The sequence below is a fragment of the Symphalangus syndactylus genome, chromosome 19 (genome assembly GCF_028878055.3).
Source record: "Symphalangus syndactylus isolate Jambi chromosome 19, NHGRI_mSymSyn1-v2.1_pri, whole genome shotgun sequence".
Classification (NCBI taxonomy): domain Eukaryota; kingdom Metazoa; phylum Chordata; class Mammalia; order Primates; family Hylobatidae; genus Symphalangus; species Symphalangus syndactylus.
In genome coordinates, this window is record NC_072434.2 from 58878175 (window position 1) to 58905421 (window position 27247).

Consider the following 27247-nt stretch of genomic DNA (forward strand, 5'->3'; position numbering starts at 1 on the left):
ACAGAATGTGGCAAAGATCTTAGAAACCATGCAGTATAATGGGATAGGCCGTAGGAAAAGGGCATTAATAACCATCTGGAGTGATCAGGAGTCATCTTCCAGGAGGACTCATGAAGGAGTTGGCTTCTGACCTTAAAGGAAAGGAAGAGCCTTGATGGGCAGAAATGGGGCAGCATAAAAAATTCTGGAGACAGGAAAGTTCCCTGTCATCCAGTTTTTCTGCCGAGTCGAGTGTGTAAGAGAGTGTGGCAGCACAGAAGACCAGAAAGATGGGGTTGAATTACTAAGAACCTTAAGTTCTTGTCTTTTAGACTTTAGACTGCTCTGTAGGAAATGAGGAGCCGTTGAGGGTTTTTAACACAAGGGTGGTATAAACAGTTACGTCATATCGAAATTCAACCACTGAGCATTGTGTGAGACACCTTCATATATGTTCTTTTATTTAATCTTATTTAATTCTTGACTCCAAACAACTTTGTAAATTAGATAGTTTTATTGTGTGTTAATTACATCTCGATAAAGATATGTAATAAAATACCTCTATTTTTGAAATGAAGTAGTACACAATTTCTTAGAAAAAAACAAACAAAAAACAGTCTTCTAAAGCTTCACTTTAACTTTTGTGGGATGCCCTTCTTTACACTCAATAAATTAAGAAAAAAGGAAAGAAAAGAGGGAGAGAGAGAGAAGTGAAGGAAAAGGAGGGAGGGAAAAGGAAAGAAAAAAGAAAAGAAGAAAGGAAGGAAAGGAAGGAAGAAAGACAGGCTTCATATGTTCAAGATTCCATGTCCTCTTTTTTGGTAGTATGAGAAGGAACTGCGGCAGAAGGAAAGCCAACTACTGTCTGAGTTAATCTCAGGTCAGATGCACTATTACTGAGCTTCAGGGTTGTATAACAAAAATCTGTTTCTTTCCATAGCCATCTCCTTAACACAGTGTATGAAAAAAATTGTTTTTAGGTGTCTTGATTTAATTTAGCAGTTTCTTAAATTCTGTGTATTCTATGTGTCCGAGCAGCCTATTAATTTTTTTTTTCTTCATGTGGAAATTTGGGGATTGACAATGCCGTTGTTAAAGCCCTTTTAAAGACAGTTCATTTAGGAAGACTGGTTCCCATTGGACACATCTTGAGGAGTTAGTTGTGTGTGTTAAAGAGATTTATTCCCAGATAAATTGGCTTATAAATATGAACCAACTGGTGTAAGGCAATCCACAGAGCAAGCCTTGAGGGAACTATTCTTTCTTCTTAGGGACTGGCTTCTATGAAAGACCTGATAGGTAGCTCCTCTTCTTATGGCTGGCCCTGGATATTTAACTCCCACTGAATGTGGGGAGCTAAATTCTTCTTACTTAACACAGCAGTCCCGAAGGGCTTGTAAACCCATCATCGGACAGTTGAGTTGAGGAGGTTAAGAAAACTGACATGAAGAGAGGCTTTATAATTCTGTAAGCAATTTTTTATTGGCTAAAGATGTCAGCTGGGCATGGTGGCTCAAACCTGTAATCTCAGCACTTTGGGAGGCCGAGAGGGGCGGATCACGAGGTCAAGAGATCAAGACCATCCTGGTCAACACGGTGAAACCCCGTCTCTACTAAAAATGCAAAAATTAGCTGGGTGTGGTGGCACTCACCTGCAGTCCCAGCTACTTGGGAGGCTGAGGCAGGAGAATCACTTGAACCCGGGAGGCAGAGGTTGCAGTGAGCTGAGATCATGCCACTGCACTCTCGCCTGGGCAACAGAGTGAGGCTTTGTCTCCCGCTGTCACCCAGGCTGGAGTGCAATGGCATGATCTCAGCTGAAGATGTCTTAAAGTGCCATTATTTTAATCGTCTCTCCCTTGTCTTGCTGCCCATCAAGAGATAACTGACGAGATGGAGCCAGCCCAGCCTGTTCCATGTTGAACAACCCCGGGCTTCATCCTTCAGCTTTTCATGAAAGAACTTCTAGGAAACACATGAAGATGAGAAAGTTGTAGTCAGGTTAACATGAAATAAAAAATATAAAAAGCCACTCAAGGACGTTAATTTGCATCCTAATGCAAGCTACTCATTTCAAATGCATCATTTAAAGTGTCTTGAAACACTGCAAATTTCCGTTTTTGTCTGGAAATTTTGTTTACTGTTAGTTTCTCACTGCTACTAACACTAAAAACCTTTAGAAAACTCCCAAAGGCTGTGTTCTTCAGGGGAAGGAGGGTGGAGAATCTGTTCTGTGGTGCTCATGGGAGATAGGGAGATAGATGGCCTTGGACGTGGGGGAGCAGGAACCTAATCTCTACGAGAGGAGCAGAGGGGGGCTGCCAACAGCAAGCTCGTCTCTGGGAGTCCATAGCATAGGATGCCCAGATCACTATGGTTTCCTACTCTCCTCATAGTGATTAGCACTTCTCACCTTGAAGTCCCTGAATTTGGAGTTTTCCATAGATTGTATGAGCCTAAACCTCACCCAACCACTGCTCTCAGAGCAGGAAGCTGGGACTAGAGAGACCTGAGATGCTTATTAAATTGCTAAAACTCACACAGAGCTTAAGGTCTTTAGAGCAAAGATATCTTGCTCCTCGGTTTTATACAGAATTAGAACATGTGGATGCTGTACTCAAGGACTGTCAAGGAAAACCAGACAGCAGAGACAGTAATGTGAGTTCCAATTCCAGTGTGTCCAGCTGGCATGTATCCTTTGCTACCTGAGTCCTTTGCAGCACCTTCTGCTCTGCGATACTCCTGCCTTCCCTGTCTACAATTCCAGGAGGCTCTAGAATTCTTTCTTGGAGCAGGGACAACCTGAGGGGCTTGGGCGAAGCCTAAATGACCAACAGGAGCAGTAAACCTCTTGGGATGAGGGCAGCAAGGGCCAACTTGCTGGGCATCATCCAACTGAGAAGGAGCTGTGTGGATGTCCTTTTCTCTGTTCTGGCTGGGGAAATGGATATGGTGGGTGTAGCAAGGAGAGTTAGAATCATAGGTGATTAAAGGAGAAGCAGATAGGCTTTCTTGGATCCATCAGGTTGTTGGTAAGGACTTAGAATGGTTTACATTGTGGATCCCAACACAAAGGCTTTGGAATCAGCCAGAATGCCAGTTCCTCCACTCACCTCCCTGAAGCTCAATCTTCTAATCAGTAAAATCCATGTCACTAACCATTCACTGAATGGTTATGCAGGACCAAGTACTATTTTAAGGGCTTTACATGCATTGACTCATGTAATCCTCATATGTACCTTACGACATAGACTAGAATCTGTGAGATTCATTCTCCAGATGAAGACAGGAAGGCACAGAAAGGTTGAGTAACTTATTCCAAGTCACAAGGCTAACAGATGACAGAGCAAGGATTTGGATCCAGGGAATATAGCTTCAGAGTCCATGCTGTGGACACAACTTTATCTTGTTTCTGCAAGATTGAATGAGACAACAAACTCATAGGTTCTCCATGAGTAATAATTCTTATTACTCCAGGTTATTAACATTGAGCCATGATATGGTTTGGCGGTGTCTCTACCCAAATCTCATCTTGAATTGTAGTTCCCATAATCTCCACATGTCATGGGAGGGAGCCAGTGGGAGGTGATTGAATCATGGGGGCAGCGGCCCCCATGCTGTTCTCATGATAGTGAGTGAGTTCTCATAAGATCTGATGGTTTTATAAGGGGCTTTTTCCCCTTTGCTTGGCACTTCTTTCTCCTGCCACCTTGTGAAGAAGGATGTGTTTACTTCCCCTTCCACCATGATTATGTTTCCTGAGGCCTTCCCAGCCATGTGGAACTATGAGTCAATTAAACCTCTTTCCCAGTTTCTTCAATGCAGTGTGAGAATGGACTAAGACAAGCCACTACCTGTTGAGCATAGTTAATAAACAAAACAAACTAGAAATTCATGTAATCATTAGCTTCTATATCAGTGGACTCCAAACATTTTAGTTATGCTCCCCAACTTGTAAAACATTCCTGAACATATATTTGTGTATGGATTAGAAAGATGTCCTATTGTGCATATGACCATTATGAAACATGTAGAACTTATAAACTGAAATTGAAAACAAATTTAAAAATAGAAGTTCAATATAGATCTACCTCGGAAACATAGTGGGTTTGGTTCCAGATCACCGCAATAAAGCAAATATCGTAATAAAGTGAGTCCCACCAATTTTCTGGATTAGGCTTTGACTTTAAGAGAATGTTTTGGCTGGTTTGATCTTTTATCCAGACCCCTCTAACTTTCTCCCTATCAGCAAAAGGTTGTTTTGCTTTCTTATCATTCCTGTGTTCACTGGAGTAGCACTTTTAATTTCCTTCAAGAACTTTTCCATTGCATTCACAACTTCTGTAACTGGTGCAAGAGGCCTAGCTTTTAGCCCATCTCAGCTTTCCACATGCCTTCCTCACTAAGCTTAATCATTTCTAGCTTTTGATTTAGAGCAAGAGATGTGACTCTTCCTTTTACTTGAACCTTTAGAAGCCATTATAGGGTTATTATTTGGCCTAATTTTGATATGATTGTGCCTCAGGGAATAGGGAGCCAGAGAATAGAGAAAGAGACAGGGAAACAGTCGGTTGGTGGAGAAGTCAGAACACACAACATTTATTGATTATGCTTGCTGTCTTATATGGGTGCAGTTCGTGGCACCTCAGAACAACTACAATAGTAACCCTAAAGATCCCTGACCACAGATCATCATAACAGATATAATAATAATAATAAGGTGCGAAATATTGGGAGAACTACCAAAATGTGAGACAGAGACACAGAGTGAGCATGTGATATTGGAAAAAGATGGCATCAATAGACTTGCTGTATGCAGAGTTGCCATAAATCTTCAATTTGTAAAAACATGCAGTATCTGCAAAGCACAATAAAACAAGGGCATGCCTATAATTATCCCTGCTCTTCAGGGGCATGGATTGCTCACTCTATTTCGAAGACCACCAACAAGCTCACATTTTCCATTTTGCCCTTAAGAGTTGAAGAGTCAGCCCTGACCATCTGAGGACTCCTGCCTCGCCACACTGACTTCTGATTCTTTCAGCCCAGGTTACAGTCCAGTGGTCAGATGACACAGAGCAGCCGCTCGTGGGGTACCTGGGCCAGTTGTGGGTAGATCTGTGAACCCAGCAATCAGCAATTTCAGCCCCTCTGGCGTTATTCCCCCCTCTCCTCACCAGCCCCCTGTTCCTGGACCTTCTCAAATGCCCGATGGTAACTGATCCCTCTCTCTCCTTCCCAGTGCTCTGAACAAAAATATTGAGTGTCCTTCTCCTTCCTGAACTTAAGTCGCTTACAGGGCTGTCTGCCTTCCAAGCCTTATCTCCATTTAAACTTTCAAAGGCTCATTTTCCTCAACAGTCAAATGAGGATGTTAATTTTCTGTGTATCCAAGTGCTGTGAAGTTGAAACGGGGAGCCCTTGCGACCGTGCCTCGCATACTACCTAGGGTGCACCAGGCACTCAACAGGGCTCCTACATGGCCAGGAAGTCTGGATCTAGAAGGGAAGACTCTGTTCTCCCTTATAGGGGAGTAAATAGAAAGAAATGTTACCCTGAAATGATACCATAGCCTGCTAAACCCTATCCTAGCCTAATGGCACTGGGCTGACTGCTAACGGCTGGAGGCTGCTCCCCCGAGACTCGGTGTGAGTGGTACCAAGCATGGGGATGCTGCGTTTGGCTTCATCACTTGAAGATGGGACCCTGGCAGTGGCTCCCTCTCGCTTAGTCTTCCAAACCCCAATGCACCCACAGGCATCGGCTCCCCTCCTTCCAGGTCTCCTTCCGCCCCTGGACCTCCCTGACCATTCAGGAGGCAGGGCCATTCTGAGGCCAGAGAAGGAAGGCGGGGGAAGGCTGCCCCACTGGGCTGAAGGGCAGCTGTTTATATTATAATTAAGGTTTTACAGCATAAACTGAAATGTAGCTTGACTATTCCTACAAGGCACTGGAGGTAATTACCACTGCTAGAGGCATTCTCCACTGCCAATTATTTCCCTTCCTAATTGAATAACTTAGGCCACACCGTGGAGGGCCAGCGAAAGGAAGGAGGTGCTTTCAAATACAGACACTCCTTCAGAGGGCTCAGAACAGTGCGAAGCTTAACACACTCTCAGTCCAACCCTGTCTGAGCGTTCTTTCCTAGGAGTGTAGCATAGAGGATAGGAGTGTTAGTCCCAGAGTTCTACCATTTACTAGTTCGGGCAGATCAAACTCCCTGCATCTATTTCCTCTTCTATAAAATGGGAATAATTGAAGTTCAGGCAGACTGCATTTTATTACACTTTTCTTTATTGCGTTTTGCAGATATTACAGTTTTTTTTACACATTGAAGGTTTGTGTAACCCTGCATCAAGCAAGTCTGTTGGTGCCATTTTTCCAAAGGCATGTGCTCGCTTCTTATCTCTGGGTCATATTTCTCACAATATCTGGGTAATTCTCACAATATCTCAAACTTTTTCATGATTACGATATCGGTTATGGTGATCTATGACCAGGAATCTTTGATCTTATTATTGTAATTGTTTTGGGGCACCATGAACTGCACCAACATATGACAGCAAACTTAATAAATAAATGTGTGTGTTCTGCCTGCTCCACTGATATGCTGTTTTCCCATCTCTTTCTTTCTCTCTCTCTCTGGGCCTCCCTATTCCCTGAGACACAAAAATATTGAATTAGATCAGTTAATAACCCTACAATAGCTTCCAAGTGTTCAAGTGAAAGGAAGAGTTACACATTTTCCACGTTAAATCCAAGGCTAGAGATGATTAAGCTCAGTGAGGAAGGCAAGTGAAAAGCTTAGGCCAAAAGCTAGGCAGGCCTCTTGTGCCAGTTAGCCAAGTTATGAATGCAAAGGAAAAGGTCTTGAAGGAAATTAAAAGTGCTACTCCAGTGAACACAGGAATGATAAGAAAGCAAAACAGCCTTATTGCTGATAGAGAGAAAGTGTTAGCGGTCTGGATAAAAGATCAAACCAGCCACAACATTCCCTTAAGCCAAAGCCTAATCCAAAAAATTCGTGTGACCGGTTTTATTGCGATATTAGCTTTATTGTGGTGGTCTGGACCCAAACCCACTATATTTCCAAGGTATGTCTGTATAGACTTCATGGCATTGTTGTGAGAATCGAATGAAATAATAATAATTCTGGCATATAGAGAACACTCAATAATTCTGGCTTAAAGAGGTGGTTCCAACAGAGGGTGTGACCATGGAGGTGCAGGCATTTTTCTCTTCCCTGCACAGATGGATGAAACTGAGGCAGAAGTCACACCTCAGTCCCAGTGAAACAGCTTGGTCTGGGAGTACCAGCAGCAGATAGAAAGCATGCCTCCCTGGCTTAAAAATAATAAATTTCTCTGAGTTACAGGAGAAATGGCCCCTCCCAAGAAAGTTGGACAGATATTCAAGATATCCAGTCCCTGGGAGTGTTTGCTAGTCCTTTTGCCTCCTCTGTATCCATACAAGGTGGCTGGCATTGTGCACAGGCCTGCGGTGGCTTCCTCAGCCCCAGGGAAACCCATGATTAATACCACATACATTTGCTGAGTGCTTTCAACTTTTTAAATTTTATTCTGCTCTCATCTCTTTCATACCTCACAACCACCTGGAAAATAAAAGTATCCTTCCTGGTTTACAAATGAAAAAAATAGAGACTGAGAGAGATTAAATAACTCACACAAGCTCAATCAAGGACTGAAACACAGCTCTCTGCCTCCAATTTTTCCCACTGCTCCTCCACAGGAAGGAAGTCCATTCAGCTTTCAGGGTTCACCACACACTCCCTTCCCAAAGCCCAACTCTTTTGCTATTGAAATTATATAGTGCATTTAAAACATCACAAAAGCCAGAGATCGTGAACTCTCCCACTTTAGTGTGCATACAAGTCTCTTGGGGAATGTGTTTACAAATGAAAATTCCAGGGCCACACTCCCAGAAAGTCTGACTCCCTGCATCTAAGATGGGGCCCAGGAGTCTAAAGGTTAACAAGGCCTCCAGGTTTTTCTGATTTCAGTAGTTCAATGAGACGGCAACAGAGGCATATGAAAGAGCACCGATGGGACCTCAGTGAGTTGATTTAATTTTTCTGAACATTCATTTCCTTATATGCAGAGGAAGATAATAATATTTACCTCTGCGAGGTTTTGTGAAAATTAAATGATATAATGCATATAAAGTGTTGTGCACCATGCTTGGCACATAGCAAGTGCTCTGGTGACATCAGTCCTTATTAGCACGACTCCTGCTGTTGTCATGAATATTACTGAAATACCACCAAGCCTTTTGTTACTCAAGGGATAAGTTATTATAAGCTTGAGACCTTATCATTTGGAGTCACTAAATCTGTAGAAAATTGGGATGTAAAAGAAACAGAAATAGAATTTGATAAATTTAAGTCATTTTTTTAATAAGACTGACTCATTTATCCTTATTTAACTGCCTTGGGGGGGGGGTGTTGGCAACTGTTTGGACAAATAGGAATTTGTTCTCTAATTAGCAGACACTGATTAATGGCAGGAAAGGGGAGCAACTGGTGGCTATGCCGGTGGCGGGGGCGGGCGGGGTGTGGCTTCTTGAGAACTGGCTTTAAATTAATTTGATCTGCACAAAAATTCAATAGCAGACAGCACTGAGATGGACAAGAATGTATAGACCCCCTCGCCGGCCACGAACAGCTTCCTCCTAGTTATCCTCCATTTCCCTAGGACTCTGGGGACATCTCTGAGTGCAAGGGCATCCCGGGACCCCAGGCTGCCTCTATAGGTCTGAAGTCTGGGTGAAGAGGAGCTCTGCCTTATTAGGGAAAGCTGGCCCAGAGGCTGCCCTAGGACTGCTTCTCCGGGTTTCTCCTGGGAAAAAAATAAGAAGGAAGAAATTTCAGAAGAAAGTAAGACAAATTGAGCTAAGTGAATGACTTACAGACTGTCAGTGGTGGGAACCCCGCACTCCACATATACCACACACTTTGAATTTGGCAAAAAGCCCGGGTGAGGTATGAAGTGACTGTCAACCAGGACTACCCACAGGCTGGCCTGGGGCTGGTGGCCTGAGCTTTGTCAGAGAGCCTCTAGAAATCTGCATTTCACCCAGGCCAACTCCGTCTTTTAGTGAGGCCAAGTAGGCACACACACAAAAACTAAACAGTTTTGGATTGGAGAAGGCCCAGAAATACTCTTGGGTATATTTTGACATCTCAGGAAGTAGGTTCTGAGAGAGGAACCCCAGCATTTCCACACCTGATAGGGCAGGGGCAGGTGGACTTCAGTACTTGACGTCAGGCGAGTCACGCTTCAGCCCTTCCTTTGTAAATCTGAGGCCCAAAACACATTTTTTGGATGACAGCCAGCCACTCCGGAGAGTTGTCTCCTATTTAAGCTGTGCAGTGAGCTACCTACATAGTGTGAATTGAGAGACCTGGAAAGTCTCATCCCCCCAAAACACCCGCTCCCCAAGCATTTCTGTCTCCAAACGTGTTTGTCCCCTCCTACTACAACATATCCAGGCTGTAACTCTCCTCTCTGATCCAAGTTCCTAAGGTGATGCAAGAGCAGGAGGGATGCTCCAAGGAGAAGAGGCTACAGCAGTAATAGGTGAGGCAGACACGGGTCAGTCCTGCTCTCGCTTCCTCTAGAACCCCGTCTCCTGCCTTCATCTTCTGTCTTACTCTGCTATTCTCCATGACCTTGATTTGTCTCTGTCACCTGCTCCCTGTGCCTTTTCCATCTCTATGTCCATCCTATGCCAGTTCAGTGCTGGGCACACAGTGGGCTCAATCCATGCCTGAGGAATGACTAAGCAATGAATGAACAGAGAGGTGTGGAAGAACATTCAGGGTGAGGGCTGCAGGCACATCCATGCCAGCCCTCCTTTTCCCCCAGGCCAAGCCCAGAAGGAAGCAGACACTGGAGAGAAAGGACTGGCTGTTAATCTTTTACCCAAAGCTCAGCTCCACAGTAACGCTCTTTGCGCTGCCCCTGCTAACTGGGGGCAGAAAATGTGGAAATATCACATATTTGCCATAAATCTGCTACTTTTTATGTAAAAACATTCACGACTGGCTTCATGTTTTAGTCCTTACTTTCTCTCCCTCTTGCTGTATCCATTTTTATAACCCCCTGTTCTCACATGTCAAAACAACGTAACCAATCACTCTGTCACCTTGATCCCCTGCAAAGATGCCTTCTCCACTGATTCCTCCCACCCACCTTCGCCATCTACTTTTCCCACTGTTCCCTCCAGGGCAGCAGACTCTTGCATCCATAGTCACCAGGGCACACAGATCTCATTTTCTTTATGATTCATCTCCCAAGAGGAGAAATGACCAGGATCAAGAAATGCATCTGTGACATTGCTGGGGAAATGTGGCTTCAGACAAGACAGCAGTTGGCAGAAATGGAGGTTACTCACTTTACTCAAAGCGAGGAGCTGGGAGAGGTTGCCTTGGGTGGGGGGTTTTATTGGTTTTCATATTTATCACTGGGGAGTGCTGTTAATGAATTGCCATCCTCCAAAATCAAACCATCAAGGTTGCATTTGGGCACTGAAGAACTGCTGGTTTCAGAAGTGCCCCTGTTGGTCTGACAGTTTCTCATGATCAGGAAGTGTCACTGGGTGATCCAGATACCAAAGTCCTGTGAGCCCCTTTGTGCTCTCCTCTGATTGCTCAGGAGCCTTTGACACACTACACTTCGTCTGTCCTTCTGTCCCTTTCTTCATTTGGTTTCCAGAGACCACAAGCTTCTGGTTTTCTTTCTACATCCCAGGACATTCTTTTGCCAGGTCTTCCTCTTCTTCCCAATCTCTAACAGTTTGAGTAATGTAGAGCTCAGACCTTGAACCTTTTCTCTGTCTATTCCACCTGCCTTTGTTATCTCTCTCCTTCATAGATTTAAATGTCAGGTTGATACATAAGAAACATCTGATGATCAATCTTTTTCACCTGTAAAAAAAAAAGACAAGTGCAATGGTCCTACCTAATGCTATATAGGATAACTCCCAAATCTTTATCTCTATCCCCTGACCTCTCTCTGAACTTCAGACTCTTATCCAGCTGCCTACTTAGACACCTCCACTCAGACGTCTAATTGGTATGTCCAGATCAACCAAAGCAGTTCAGAGTAAGACTTTAGACTTCCCTGCCAAGTTTGTTCCTCTCCCAATCTCCCCCATTTCAGTTAAGGACAACCCCACTCCTCTGGTTGCTCAGATCAAGAACCTAATAGTCATCCTGGCTTCTTCTCTTTCCCCCACATGTTACAGAAGTGAGTTCTTTTAGCTCTCACTTCACTTCTCACGTCTTTGCTCTTATCATCCTAGGCCAAGTTTCCTGGGGTTGTTTCCTAGATTAGTGTAATGACATCCTAACTGGTTTCTGCTTCTGCCTCTACCCTTGGACCTTCTATAATCTACTATCTTTACAGCAGTCAGAGTGATCACTCTGAAGCATACATCACGTTGTGCCATTCTGTCCAGCCCAAATACTCCAATGTCTTCCAATAATGCTCAGAATAAAATCTAAACTCCTTACTCTGCCTATTTCCCAGGCCCTGCCCGTGTCTCTAATCTTCATCTCCTTTGCCTGCTTCACTCAGCTATAAATCAAAGCCTTGCTACTTCCTACTTCCTCTGCCTCTGACACTCTCACTCCACTCATTCAAGGGTGTTCAGCATCACCTCCTCTGGAAAAGCTTTCATAGACCATCCCATTATCAGTAATACTTATCCCTTCATCCTGCCTTCTTTAATATGCTGATCACATGATAGTATATGATAGAATGACTTGTTTATACATTTATTATCTACCTACCAACTAGAGCCTAAGTTCTGTGAGGGCAAATATTGTTGTCTCCGTCAGTGCCCTTTCCTGGTGCCTGGCACATGATAGATGCTCAGCAAGTGTTTAAGTGAATGAATGAATTGATGAATGAGTGTGCCAGGCCCCCAGCTCTGTATCCTGTGAGAGCTCAATACAGACTTGATGCTTGAAAACCTTGAGCCAGAAGAACTTTGAGTCAGCAGTCTAATAATGATGTGGGATTAGGATTGTCCTGCAATGTGAGTTTGTAGTTTTTAGAAATACTTCCTTATATATGATAACCACTCCCTCCTCTTCCCAACAGAATGGAGGATCCCAGGGAGGTCACTTCGCCATTTCCATTTTCTCCAGCCAAAACATTCAAGTTTTTATTCTTCATATTCTTCATGCAGTGACCATGACATCCTTGGTGTTGGCTATCACAGCCACACACACACACACACACCACACCACATCACACCAATAATGATAAAAATAATAGCAAACTTTCAATAAGATCTTGCATTGAAGCAAGCACTATTCTAAATTTTTACATATATTATCTCATTATGATGGCTTAATAATCCTATAAAGCAGGTGCAGATTTGATCTCCACAATCAGGTGAGGAAACTGAGGCACAAAAGGGACTAAGTAACTTTCCAAAGTTTACACAGCCAGTAAGAGAACAGGCCAAATATTTCTGAGGTTTTCAGTTTAGGATAAGGTCTCTAGCGATGCTATCCATAGAAAGTCCCAGTCTCTTACTGTCCCCGCTGCCAGATTGCTCAAAGCTCTGAAAATCCCATAAAGACAAGGGCAATGAACATTAAGGGCATCCTATGTTACAGGGAGAAAGACCCTAGGTCCCCATATCCACCAAGGTGATGTGCTTCCACCCAAAGTATGACCAAGACAGTGACACAATAGGGCTGTTTTCCCTCATTTACCCTCTAAGGGTGCTCCGTGTCACTCAGAGCTGACCATGTTTCCCAGCCCAGTTAAAGGACACGTTTGCCTCACATCTTCAAGTGAACAGCCAGAATCCATGTAGCAATTTCCTCTCCCTCACCCTCCCTTGTTAGCTTAGCTCCATCTGGTAAACAGGAGACCTGGTGCCCCTGGTTCTCAACCCCCTCACCTGACAGGTAGCACCTAAAGAAAAAGTCATTCTGAAAAAAATCGCATCGCCTGCACTGCTAAGGACAAGGAACCCTCAGGCTCATGCATTTTTTGCTATGGTTTGGCTATGTCCCCACCCAAATCTCATCTTGAATTCCCACATGTTGTGGGAGGGACCTGGTTGGAGGTAATTGAATCATGGGGGCAGGTCTTATCCCATGCTGTTCTCCTGATAGTGAATAAGTCTCACGAGATCTGATGGTCCTATAAGGGGGAGTTTCCCTGCACAAGCTCTCTCTTTGTCTGCTGCCATCCATATAAGACATGACTTTCTCTTTCTTGCCTTCTGCCATGATTGTGAGGCCTCCCCAGCCACATGGAACTGTAAGTCCATTAAACCCCTTTTTCCTGTATAAATTACCCAGTGTTTAGTATGTTTTTATCAGCAGTATGAAAATGAACTAATACATGCATTGATGCCCGCCTCCTGCAATCCTGGCAGTGGGACCAACAGGCTGCCTAGAGGCTGCTGCTTCTCACACAGGGATAGCTGACAAGGCACAAGGGCATTGCTCCCAGCAGGCTTCTGCCCCCTCCCTGGCAGTGCTAGGCCAGAGAAGAAAGAGTGAGAGAGAGGGAGGGATGTCTCTCCAAGTAAGAGAGCAAGCAAAAAGATAAATGGAACCAATTTCAAAAGGAGTTACAGGGCATCTGGGGAAGCAAGACCCCTGACTTATAGTTAAGGCTCTGAAGCATCAATTAATATGCTTCACGTCTACCCCACCTTGCTCTTGGATGCACCAAATGCTTTCAGGAATACCCCCAGGGTCCCCTCCTCACAGCTAGACAGGACTTACTTTCCACAGCACTAGAAACAAAGACTGCCAATACTCAAACTTTATGTGCAAAAGCTGCTTGTCTAATCCTGGATACAGAAAGATTTAAAGGCATACTTGCAGTGCAGTTTTTCCAGAGAAAGTGGGATATAAAGGAAGAGGGAGGGATCAGGGAGGGAGAAAATATTAGCTTAAGAAATCTCAATCCACTGACCCAGGAAGAACCTGGTGCTAGAAGGAAGTTGAGTTGTGACTGAGGTTTTCTTTTTGCAATCCTACAAGGTGGTTAATGCCAGCCAATGGTGGCCAGCTCATTATTGATGGGTTGCCCAGGTTGGAGTGACTCATCTATGCCCCAGACTGCCCCTCCACATGGATCATCCCCTGTTTAACAACCTAGGAAGTTGGTGAACCCCTTGCCAAGCACCAATGAACTTCGAGACTTTCAGAAATCACAACCTTTGTGGGTATCAGTCCCCTCATCTGCAAAATCAGGCACTGAGAAAATGATTTCTAAGGTCCTATGTAGTTCTAATATTCTGGAATTTAATAAAGGCCTATAGTGGGATATTATTGAGAAAAAATCCTTTGCTCATTATGGAATGGTTGCTAGCAATTCCCACAAAATTAGCAGTAGAGTCTCCCACATAACCTAGTTTTTAAATTTTAATCAAAGCCCATGAACTGAAAATAATCAAAATGTGTACTTCGGGAAGGGGCTAATTGTTTATTAATTTCATTATTACCCAGATATATCCACCATCACTCATGAGATCAATGACATATGATCATCTTATTGGTCATCTTCAAAATGATTTACTAAGTAATGACTAGTTGCCAAGGACTATGGTGGGAACTTTAGGGAATGCAGAAAACTAGTATTATATTGTCTCCATCTTTAGGAGAAAAAATGACAAATCTATATTTTAAAAATCTAGAAACTAATACAGGAAATTTAGAATCATAATAGAATTTTTTTTTAAGTTTAAGACTGACTACTGTTCATTTCAATGTTGACAAGTACAGATGTCCAGGTAATGCTAAACTTTTGAAGCACAAATGAAAATGTACAATATTATTATCACTAAATTATATGGCTATAAACAAGTAATCACTGGTGCCCTGCAAATGTGCATAGAATATTTACCTTAGCCCACATTTTGTTTAGAGAAAAATCTAGTCTTTCTCCATAAGATAATGGTCATGTTGGTCATTTTAGTTTCAATACTATATAGACTTGAGATTTTTACCTACGACAACCTTGTAGACAGAACCGGCTATATAATTTGTGGGGTCCAGTGCAAAATGGAAATGTGGGATTTTTTGTTTACAAATTATTAATACTAAGAATTTTAAGATGGCAAAAGTAGGGCATTAAACCAAGTGTGGGCCCTTTCTAAGGTCAGGGCCTGCTCATAGATTATCCAGAAGTAGCCATGGCTAACATTTAATGAGTTCTTGCTGTCTGCTGAGCACAGCTCTAAGAGCTATACATTCATTAACTCTTTTAATCCTCAGAACAGCCCTGGCAGGGGGAGTACTATTATTCTCTACCTATAATAAGGAAACAAAGGCATAGAAAAGTTAAACATCTTACCCATGGATCCATGGACAGGAAATAGAGCCAAGATTTCATGACAGGATTTTGAGGCAGACTGGGTTCAGGTCCCATCACATTGCTACACTATGCTGCTTCTAGTAGTCATTCTCCCAAACTGAGTCTGGAAATTATACTAATGGATTTCCACTCCACAGAGTCTTTTAATTTTCTTCTCTCCTAAGATTAACACTGGGCTTGAGTAACTCTGAGGTTGTCACAGTTCCAAGGAACTGCAATGACTAGGGGCCTTTTGCATATGTGTGACCGGATGGATGTGGGCAAAGTAGAGTAAGCCTGAATGCAGAGAGCCGGGCACAGTTTTTCTTAGATTCCCACATGTTATTGAACCCCCACAGTCGAAGCCTGCTGAAGCTTCACAGCTAAGGCTCCGGGTAAAAATGGCTCAGACCAAGAAGGCCCACCAGACTCCAATAAGCCTGGTTCCGTTTCATGCTGGAAGGATGGGGTCTCTGGGCAGAGCTGGGCTTGCCTGCAACAACCTTGACTTCTAGCTCATGGCTGTGGCATTGCTCCTGGGCAGGTCCCACAGGAGGAACCTCCATGCCAGGCACTCCACCCTCACCATAGAGGGCTGTGAGTCAGCCACACAGAGTGGAAAATGAAGAGCACTGTTCTTGGAGGGAAGAACATTAGGCAGCCTGGCCCTCTGCTTTCTCGAACTGTGATTTTCCAACTTCAGTTGGGCACAAAGATCAACTTTAAAAAAAAAAAAGTTGGCTCCCATGCTTACTTTTTATATAACAAGCCTTTCAGGATTTCTGACATAGGTGATGCATTCTTCAAGAATCACCATCTAGAAAATGGATAACTTTAACATGATGGGAGCATTTCCAGGGGAGGGTCGGTGATCACTCTCCTTCACCATCAGAGATGAGCCAGCTACAGCACCACTTCTAGCAGGGCTTAGACAAGTCGGATGAGACACCTGAAGGAGGGAATGCAGCCCCCAGCTTTCTACATGGATGCTAGAGTCCCAGGTCATTCTTTTTTAACTTCAGCTAATAATCTTAATCAATATTTTTATTTTTACTGGAGTATAAATTGTGCCTCCCACCATGATCTGCCATCCACAAAATCATGAAGGTTTCCATGCAAACCTTTCTCCTTATAAAGGGTTTTCAGGCCTCTTCTTTCTCTACCTGCTGTTCCTTCTAAATACTATTTGGCTTGAAAAGCTCTAATTTTGAGGAAATTCCTTTTTGTCAGAATGGATCAGAGTCATCAAACGCTGTTGATGAAACAGACTTTAGAGAGCATTCAGCCTGGCACTTTTACTCTATAGACAGGGAACTGAAAGCCAGATGAGGCCACAGCTGACTAGAGTGACATAGAGCGGGGTCCACACTCACATGCATAGGTGAGGCCACTGAGCAGACCCCGCATATTCACAGTTCATGCAACCCAAAGATATCCCTTCTCCCCACAGTGCCACATCATCCCAGTAAGCTGACACCCACCGCAGGGCATGTCTAGACTCTCTTCACTGGATTTCCCATTAAAGCAATGCTGAAAACAGTTTTTTTAAATCTCTAGAAATGAATGGATATCTCATATAGCAAGAATATAGCAAGGGGGCCAGAAAAGTCCACTGTGCACATGTTTTCAAAAAAAGTTATAAATAAACAGAATGATCAGAAACTGGATTAAACTTCCAAGTTGAGAATGAGACATGGAAGATGAAAGGCCTGACTTGTTCCTAACTAGCCGGGCTACGGCTCAATTGTATAATCCTCTCCTGGCTACATGGCTTGGAATTCATAAAATTTTGGACTTTTAGAACGAAAAAGATCTTAGAGAAGTTGTCTAGCCCAACCCCTCACACTGGGATAGTAAAACTGAAGCTCAAAGAGATGAAGACACTTGCCCGAAGTCACACAGCTCATATTTGTTAGTCAACCAGGGTTATTCTTGCAGCTACTGAAGGAACCACAGTGGATGGGTTATTTGGTAATTGGCAAAGAAAACTTATTACCTAGTAGTTTGATATCTTTCCTATGTGGTATAAAAATTTCAAACAGATCACCTAGTAGGGAAATGTAATCACAGTTTTTAATTAACATAAAGTTTCCGAGACATTTGTTGTTGTTATATTACTTTTATACAGTGTAAATCAATTAGCTGCAATGAGCTAGTGGGTGCAGAGAGTGGCAGTCAGTCACTGGGCAGATAATTGCTCTGTTGCTGAGATTAACACCTTATCATGCTATTAGGACTGCTTATGAATCTTGTAGTCCCGACGAAGCCTACAATTTAGGGACTATCCATTCCAGCTGTCTCCATTTCTATAGCCTCCTACATGCAAACAATTGTTGCACTAAGTGCTGCATTTAATTAAAGGCCCTTCCCATGTCATGGCTACAGTCACAGGAAAGACAAGAGACCTTGTTTGTTTCCAAAAAAAAAAAAAAGCACCTCTTGCTGGTGATTAGTTAGTGTTAAAGCAATCAGGATTAAAGTCAGGGAGGCCACGAAAGAAGGATAAGATATTGATGACTGGAATTGTCAGTTGGAAAGTACATACATACCTTTACTTTCATGTGTTAGTAAGAAATCAGTGATGAGAAATATGAGCCTGGGTTTCTTCTCACTTTAAAGGGTCATATCATCAAAGCCTGGAGTGCTCCGCCTCTTCCCAAAAGTCCGACCAAGCATCTTACCAGAATTGTTTTTAACTAGCAGATTCTAGCAAGAGAGGTCAGAAATTGGGGATTGACTAGGCAGGTTGGGGAAAGCACGAACCAAGACGTTCAGATTGGTTTGTTGTATCCAAGTAAAGAGAGAAATTTATCTCCAAGGGAGCTCTGATTATATTTTAACAAAGGGAAGCTTTCCCTGGGACAATTCTTACTGGAATAGGAGACACCCCCTCCCCCCAAAAAGTCAAACAGGCAACAAATAATTTTACCATTACCAGGTAATATGTGTTAATTGCTCAGTTTATATACTCAGAATGCCATACCATTAGAGACTGTGTATGCATTGTAACTAGAGCATTAATAAATTTAAAATGTGCCTATTAGGATGACAGCTTTGGAGGTGCAAAGGAATAACAGTTATCACTTGGCAGAAGCCGCTCTCACCCCATCTGCCGAGACTTTGCATACATTTTCAGCTTCCTGAGCAATGATTAGGCCTGTCAGAACCTCTTTAACCTTCTAACTGCTGGTCCCCACTGGCCGTAATTAGAGACTAATGAATTCAGAAGATGCAGGCCGTGAGGAAAACTGCCTTGACAGTTTGTGTACAAATTAAGCCCCAATTACTTCATGCATCTTTTGCATCGCTGATACAAGTCTCTGTTATTATTTTTGAATATGGTCATTTTAGCAGAAACGAAGAACTTGGCTAATGTATTTTGTCATTTTTATGGCTCATGATAAAGAAAAAACATACTGGGTGGGTCATGAATATGTGAAATAAACTACAGCAGATTATAAAAAGAAATTAATTTTCCTTTTGGGAATACCCTACCACCTTTTCATCCCCCCGATGGATAAACTTATTAATACGGTTATTTTTATTCTGATAATATCTGCCATTGAAGGAGCCTGACTCACGAGCAGGTAGTTTGGCTTAGGTTTAGCCTACGAGTAAGGAGCATTTGGAAGTGAGGTGGCCCTTTATTGCTAATCCCGGTATAAAGACTGCTTCGAGAATATTGTCAGAAAACTCTTTGTTCTGTGCCCTTACTTGCCCTTCCACCTTCAACGGCCATGGTGAAAAGTTTGTAACTGCAAGAGGCATAGCTTTTAAATGACAATAGAAAGGTCCAATGTCACATTCTTTAAAAAAAAAAACAAAAAACTCTCAAAACGATATTGAATCTTGTTTCAGCCCCACGGGTCAACCTGACTAGATATTCTATTTTAGTCATTTGGGGGATCCCTTCCCCTACTCTTTTACTTTATACACAAAAATCCTGGCTTATATGTCCTCAGAAAGCCAGGGGAGTAGGCCCCACATGTCCGCAGGATAGTCATCACGTTTCTGGCTATTTCTTTAGCTACAAGATGCTGCTGTTGACAGTGGGTGCTGCCAAATGTCTTGGTCTCTGTTGCTCTGGGCAGCTCAAAGATCCCCATGCCAGTGGTCCTTCCCTGCTGAGGACCAGTCTCCTATAGCCATCCTTCACTAAAGTTCCTGCATGCCAGAGGGCTCCTATTCCTGCTCCACACCAGCCTCAGAGAAAGTTAAGATTCTTCCTTCTGTCTGGCCACCTTCAACTCCCCAGCTTAAAGCACTTCCCTTCATTCTCTCTGGTGGTAGGCAGAATAATCCCACCCTGCTTTAAAAAAATGTTTATGTCCTAATCCCCAGAACCTGTGAAGATGTCACCTCACATGGAATAAGGGACTTTACAGATGTGATTAAGCTAAAGATCTTGAGATGAGGGGATTATCAAGGTTGACTCAGTCTAATCACAAGATCCTTATCAGAGGAAGACTGGGGGATAAGAGTCAGTAGTAGGAGCCATGACAATGGAAGCAAGAGGTTGGAGTGATGTAAGGAAGGGGCCACTAGCCAAGGAATGCAGGTGGCCTCTAAGAGCTGCAAAAGGCCAGGCAATGAATTCTCCCTTGAAGTCACCAGAAGGAGCTATCCCTGCAGACACCTTGATTTCAGACTTCTAATGTCTACAACTATAAGACAATAAATATATATTGTTTTAAGCCACTACATTTGTGGTAATTTGTCACAATAGCAGGAGGAAACTAATATAGCTTTCTCCTATGGAAACAGAAAGATTTGTGTTTGTATTATAATAATTATAATTCCAATAATAATATAACAATTTATTTTATATAAATTAATAGTATCTGTCTTCTTATCTCTAAGATTGAAATCATGAGCTATCTTCATGAGGATGTTATGGTAACTAAGGGAATTAAAGAATCAATTGGATATGTGGACCAAAGTAGATATGCAATAAAAAGTTGACAAAGTACAGCTCAAAAGTGAGTCTTAGTATGAATATGAGCCAAGACAGTGTCAGCCTCTACCTGGCTTCCCCTGCGCTAGGTCCTCACAACTGGATCTTTAATGGTCTCTTGATGCAGGCTCCAGCCCACCTATTCTTGAATGGCAGGAAGCAGTAGTTTCTTGTCTAGTGGACCTAAACTTGACCTACCTCCTCTTTTAGGCTCTGAATACTGTAACCAAGACTCATGTATTTGGTCTGTGGTATCACCTCCAGGTCTTCTTCATAGCCAAAAATTATCTGGGTCTCAAGTTTAGTGAGCAAGATACTGGAGTTTGAGTAGCTCTAAAATTATAGTGAATCTGCCTACTGTGTTGGCTTCACCTTGGGACTGGGTATTTGCCTAAGACCCTAACCTTAGGGGGAAGAAGCCTTAATTATATTTGCTTCACCCGTTGAGGACTCCTGTTCTGGGACCAGAAACTACATCCTCAACCCAATCCATTGACTGGGGCCATAAGACCCCACGTCATACTTGTTCATCCCTTTCTGGGCCCTATGTCTTTCCTCTTTATCCCCTAAATTTAACCACATTCATCAGCCATCCTTGGATAGATTCTTGAGTGAATATCAAAAGCTAGCTTGACTGGGGGGATTTGATCCACACCTTAACACCTGCTGTTGTACCACTGAGTTGTTCTCTCCAGACCTACCTGAGTCATGTTGTCCATTTTCCCGAGACCATCAAGTTCCCGTCCTGTATTCTCCTCTGCTTATGTTCTAGGTTGCCATCAGCACATCTGCTTATGTTCTTGGCTGGCTCTGAGTCCAACGAGTAAAGAGAAAGGCTAAATAAAGATGGCCGTGGCTGAAACATTGACTTAGAAACTCATTTCATTAGAGTGATTTATTAAAAAGCAGTACTTAGAAAAAGCATATTATTCATCTCTTCAACATGATTGCATTAGAGCGATTTTTTTCTGGTGACAACTTTCGAGGTAGGTTTTTTAAAGAATAAACACAGTCTAGTGGAAAACTATGCCTAAAGTCTTGGCCTGCAGTGACAAGGTACAGACTGCTACTAACTGAGGCCTTCCCATAGACCTCCCCTTCCTGTGAACTCCTAACTTAGCTGCAGCCTGACAGAATAGTAATGAGAAGTATGAGAGTCCAGGAGCAGGGAGAAAAAATGGGTGGAAACAAGAGGCCCCAGACCCTGCCCATAACCCGGAAGACCCATATGGGGAAACAGCTCTCCCGCCTTCAGCAGACAAGCTTCAGGTGATGCTGAAGAGAAGAGGGAGGACTAAACCTACAGAGCCTGGAGCTGCATTTTAGATTCACAGAACCCCAGAATGGGAAATTGTGGACCAGAAAGGCCAAAGCATGACCACTTTCTTCCCTTTGTGATGGCAACACAGCAGGCCTTCCTATCAGGCCTTCATGGCCATGGTCTTGAAATGAACTCAAGAAGTGCTACTGTGGGCCAGGATCAGAAGGTGTACCCCATGGATATCCAGAGCCCCAGGAGGTTACATGGTTTTCAATGAGCCCAGTATTATACCCTCATTCTCTCTCCTAGGAAAGGGAAAATCATTTCTATCATTCCTATTCAAATTGTGGCTCATTTATTTGTTTGTGAAACTGACATTAACTAGGCTTCTGAAAGACCTCACCCACGGATGATGTTCTGAGCTAACACATCCTCCCTGCCACCTAGAAGAGTTTCTCTCCGTGTGTCTTTGACTCCTCATCCTCCACATCTTGGCTCTGGGATCTCCACACTCATTCAGCAGAGGGTCTTTGTATTTCAGAGGAGATTCAGTGCTCTTTATAAATTTAATTTACATGGAAGCCTGGTAAATAATTTAGGGTCTGAAGGGAGACAGGCCTGACCCCGCCACACCCTGGCGCTACTCTGCACAGAAATGTCACTTGACGTGTGAGAGACAGCATGCATGTAGCTGGCTGGGCTACAGGTCTCCTTCTGTCTCAGCTACTAGAGGTGGGACAAGTCAGGGTGGCCCACTACCATGTGGATGGAAAGCTTTTGAGTCTCATTTACACCATATTTGTTTTTAGAGCATACCACAGAACTTACCTTTGAAAGGCTCATGCATTCTCTAGAATTGCTTCTGAAGTTAGAATAAAATTCCTCTTTCACATGGAAAATGTTAATTTCACCCAAAATGAAGTTAAATAAATTAGAGTGTGATAGGCTGGAGTGCAGTGGCACAATCACGGCTCACTGCAGCATTGACCTCCGCAGGCTTAGGTGATCCTCCCACTTCAGCCTCCCAAGTAGCTGGGACTACAGGTAATGCACCCAGCTAATTTTTTGTAGAGATGGGGTTTTGCCAGGTTTCCCAGGCTGGTCTCAAACTCCTGAGCTCAAACAATCCACCCACCTTGGCCTCCCAAAGTGGTGGGATTACAGGTATGAGCCACTGTGCCTGGCCATGGTTTTATATGAAAAAGCAAAGACTGTTCACCACAATGCTGGGACAAGTAGAGCCCTAACTCCAGTGCTCCAAAACTGGTCCATATAGGAGCATCCTCTCTGGCACTGTTCCAATTCATTGCCTTGTTACGTTTTTATAAGTCTCTTTATCTCACTAAAAGCATTTTCCTTTAAGGAGGGAGATAATTCATCTACGTGTCTCTCTAAAATGCCTAGTTTACCAAGAGCAAAGTCTTCAAAAGACATTGCAAAATAAAATTAAAATATATCACTAACAAAACCTATTCTTAAGAGGTGCCCCTAATGGTTAAAATATATTCTTAAAAGTTAATTTCTAATGGGGTCACTTCCATAGAGCCCTTCTTAAACACACACACACACACACACACACACACACACACACCCCAAAATGATTTCCTAAAACTGAGCGGGTCATTTTCACAGTATCTCTGCAGGCTTTCTGAAGATAAGGACTGTTTTCCGCATTCTGTATTTGGTACAGCACCTAGTTCACTGAGACTATCCAGGGATGCACCACACATTTATTTAGTGCTTACTTAGGGCTGGGGAAATCGCAGCCATCAAGACAAAGTCTCTCATTGACATTCTAGTATGTGCTGGGAGGTGGGGGAGAGGGAAATTGATAATAGAGGAGCAAATAAAAAAATACCAGACACTATAAGGCCTATTAAAAAGTAGATGATGGGTGGTGACTAGAGGTATGAAGAGTGCCATTTTATATTGAGGTTCAGGAAAGCCCTCTCAAAATCGAAATTAAATTAAAAATGCAGTGTCCACATGACAAGAAGGAGCTAGTCATGGAAGCATCTGGAGCAGGAGTGTCCTAGGAAAAGCCAACAGCCCGAGGCAGGACCGGCTTGGAATGCTGAGGAGTCTAAAGAAAGCCAGTGTGGCTGAAGTCTTTGAATGGCAAGGACAAGTTCACGAAATGGGGTCGCAGAGGTGAGCAGGAACCTGATCACAGGGAGCTCTGTGGGTTTTGAAATATGTTTGGATTCTTGAAGCGGTAACAGAGGCCATTAGATGTCTTAGGGAGGGAAGAGACATCATCTGCTTTACGTTTTAGAGATCACCCCACCAATGGCTACGCTGGGGATGGAAGGCAGGTAAGAGGAAGCACTGGGCGACCAGTTAGGAGGCTGCTGCGGAAGTCCCATGGAGAGCCAGCCTTGCCAGGGAGGACAGCTGAGCAGGAGTAATAACTGCACTGACATCCCTCAAGAAATGCAGGAGAGGCTTTCTGCACAGAGGAACAGCATGAGCAGGATCTCATGGAAGAGATCCTTTTCTCCAGGTATACCAAACTCTCAGTTCCAGGCTCACAGTACCAGTACCAGGCTCACAAGTTCATTATTTTCACATAGATGTTCTCCCACATGAAGTTTATAAATGTTTTGCCAAGTTCCTCACTTGAGGGGGACTAGAGTGAGGCTGAGATGAGTGAGCAGAAGAAGAGGAGGGAGATGAAGAGTCTTTGAGCTCTTGCCTTCCCTTTTAACTCACATCATGGCTCCTAAGACATATAAGTGTGGGTGTGTGTATCTTCATTATTTTCACATAGATATTCTTCCATGTGAAGTTTAGAAATGTTTTGCCAGGTTCCTCATTCAAAAACATTGTTTGGAATTTGATTGGGATTGCATTATATTTATAAAAATAATTTGGGGAGAATTGACATCTTTACTGAGTTGAGAACTTGATATACCTGGAGAGAAAGGAGTCCAAATAGAAAAAAGAAAAGAAACAAGAGAATCAAAACATGCCAAACACACAGGAGTCATCTTAGCAAGAGAGTAAAAAAATGGAAGGCTTTTATAAAAAATAGTATCAACAGAGTTAAGGGACACAGAACAAGACCAGAAGGCATGTAGGTCTATCTTACACAATTGGATGGGCAGATTCAACGCAGTAATGATGTCAATTCTCCCCAAATTATTTTTATAAATATAATGCAACCCTAATCAAATTCCAAATGATGTTTTTGAATGAGGAACCTGGCAAAACACTTCTAAACTTCATGTGGAAGAATATCTATGTGAAAATGATGAAGATACGCACAACCACACTTAAATGTGTTAGGAGCCATGATGTGTGTTAAAAGGGAAGGGAAGAGCTCATAGGCCCTTCATCTCCCTCCTCTTCTTTTTTCCACTCTTCTCAGTCTCACTCTAGCCCCCCTCAAATCCCCCTTCCCTTACATCACTTTCTAATTGATGTGAGCTAAAGAGTAAGTGTCCTCTCACACATAGTACTATAGCAGTGTTTTCTTCAAACTTTTTTGATTGATAAATATATGATGTATATAGAAATATACATATATTATTGAAACAAATGTTTCTGAAATAATACCTACTATTGCCATATGTGACTCACGTTTTTATTTTTTACTCTATTCTATCCAACCCTATTTGGCTAAGAAATTATATGTGGTCAGAACCCTCTTAATTGATTTTATAGCTCACTAATGTGTCAGGACCCATAGTTTCAAAAACGCTGCCCTCAGGGACGCTGGTGATTTCAGTCACCGGCCCCGATCAGCAACCTCTTTGGCTGAGTATTTTACCCAGTTTGCTTTAATATAAGTTCAGGAAGCACTTCATTTAGATTTCCTGCTAGCCTGAGAATGGAGAGAACAATTAAATCTCAACTGCTCTGGAAACAAGAGAAGTGGAATTTATGGTTTGTTTGGTTTTTTGTAATGATGATTATGATTAAATAAAGCTCCCAGCAGTTCCTCAATGGGAGCCCAGCTCCCATCTCTGCTGTGGTTAGCTTTTCTCTTCCATCTGGTAGGCCCATTCAGCTCCTCTGTTCCAACAGCCAGTTTTTTAAAAATGGAAGGAGGACTAAAGAATATATTTCACCTCATTGCATGGAAGACAGTAACCCTCTGAGGCAAGATATTTGTTTTTAACTGCATGGAACTGAAGCACCTTCTGAAAAAAAAATCAAGCTACAACTCTGTTCTCTCTATAAAAATTTAAAATCACATAGATTACCCATCTGGCATATCTCCTAATTATGCAGCTCTTAGTGGACTAATAGTCTCTTCAGAAGCAAAACAGTAAATATACAAAGGGAAACATGATTAATAATTTCTTTTTGTTCTGTCTTTCAGCACAAGTCCCCACTCATTCATGCTCTCCACTGAAAATGTTTCATAACCGTACCCAAAGACAGGCATGATGAACTGTCCCCTGACTATTTGCCCAAGAAAGAGGAGGGAGAGACACACAAGCAGAATTTACTTTTTAACAGAAAGGCATTAATAGAGCAGGCACCCTGCACTGGTTTTTATCTTTACAGCTGAGTGTGTGTGTGTGTGCATGTGTGTGTGTGCGCATGTGTGTGTGCATGCACATGTGCAAATGGGACACTTTTTACTATGTTAACTTTTACCTCTATTTTATTATGTATCTGTTAAGTTCAATTTTGCTTCAACAAATCAGTTTTCTGAATAATTAAGTGAATATATTTTGTTAAACAAGCTATGCCACTTACACTTGAGACAAACCTTTTTTTTTAAACAAAGCTGCATATAGGCTCATTGTTCCAGAAAATCTTATATCCTACTAGATGAATTTATGTGCACTCAGTCAAAATTGCATGGAAAACCTGATGAATTGGCAGTAATTTATCTTTCACGTTTTACTGTCATTTTCTTTACACCTTTGTCTCTTCAGCACCATTTCTACAAATGACAGGAACCTCTACTCTCTCACTCCCATTAAAAGAGAAGTCACTAGTTTCCTAGGATAAATGAATTTTGTGTGTAATTTTTATCATGAAAACTTTGAAGTGTGATGTGTTCCTTCATGAAAAAAAAACAATCAGGCTACAGCTTGCACAGTTGGTGACCTATTCAATAGTCACACCTATATTTTTCCTTGAGAATAGAACCTCAGTATTTTTTTGAAGTGAAAATATAGCTAAATATTTGTTTTCCCAAATTCCTTTGACCCTTGGGATGACCATGTGACATATTTCAAGCCAACAAGACCTAAGCAGAAGCCAACCGGAAGTTTTCAGGAAGTCTTTATGTTCTTGATTTTGGGAGAGAGATATGGCTGGCACTGCCCTTCCATCTTCTTTCCCTGAGCAAAGAAGTGATGGCTGGAGCTGAAGCAGCCTTCTTTAGATCATGAGGCAAAAAGTAAGAAAATTACAAAGACATTGGCTCTGAGATCTCTGAACCACTGAACCAACAGTAGCAGCCCACTACCTTCAGATTTGTATTTTTCTGAGAAAAAAAAAAAAATGAAACCTTGTTTAAGCCGTTGGTTAGTCAGGTATCCTGTTACTTGCAACCTAAATGAGAGGCATGCAAAATTTCACATGAAGTTCTACAGCCTCCAAATTCTGTGGAATGCCTCAGGAGCTGGTGCACAGGACCAGGCAAAGGCTAAGCTGGCAGGAGGAACTCTCCCTCTACTGGCACCAGATTTCCTCAGACTTGCTCATTTTTTTTATCTTATATGTTGAGATTCCATG

At 42.7% G+C, this 27247-nt stretch overlaps 1 long non-coding RNA gene across 1 annotated transcript in view; it reads right to left on the minus strand.

The window, feature by feature from the left end:
• Positions 1–8447: 8447 nt before the first annotated feature.
• The window catches only part of LOC134731996 (uncharacterized), a 164251-nt gene continuing 145451 nt past the window's right edge, over positions 8448–27247 (minus strand). The window contains exons 2-4 of the long non-coding RNA XR_010114777.1: positions 20988–21096; positions 10393–10924; positions 8448–8834 (exon numbers count right to left, since the gene is read on the minus strand). This is a non-coding gene — a long non-coding RNA (uncharacterized lncRNA). The remainder of the gene's footprint in view (positions 8835–10392; positions 10925–20987; positions 21097–27247) is intronic.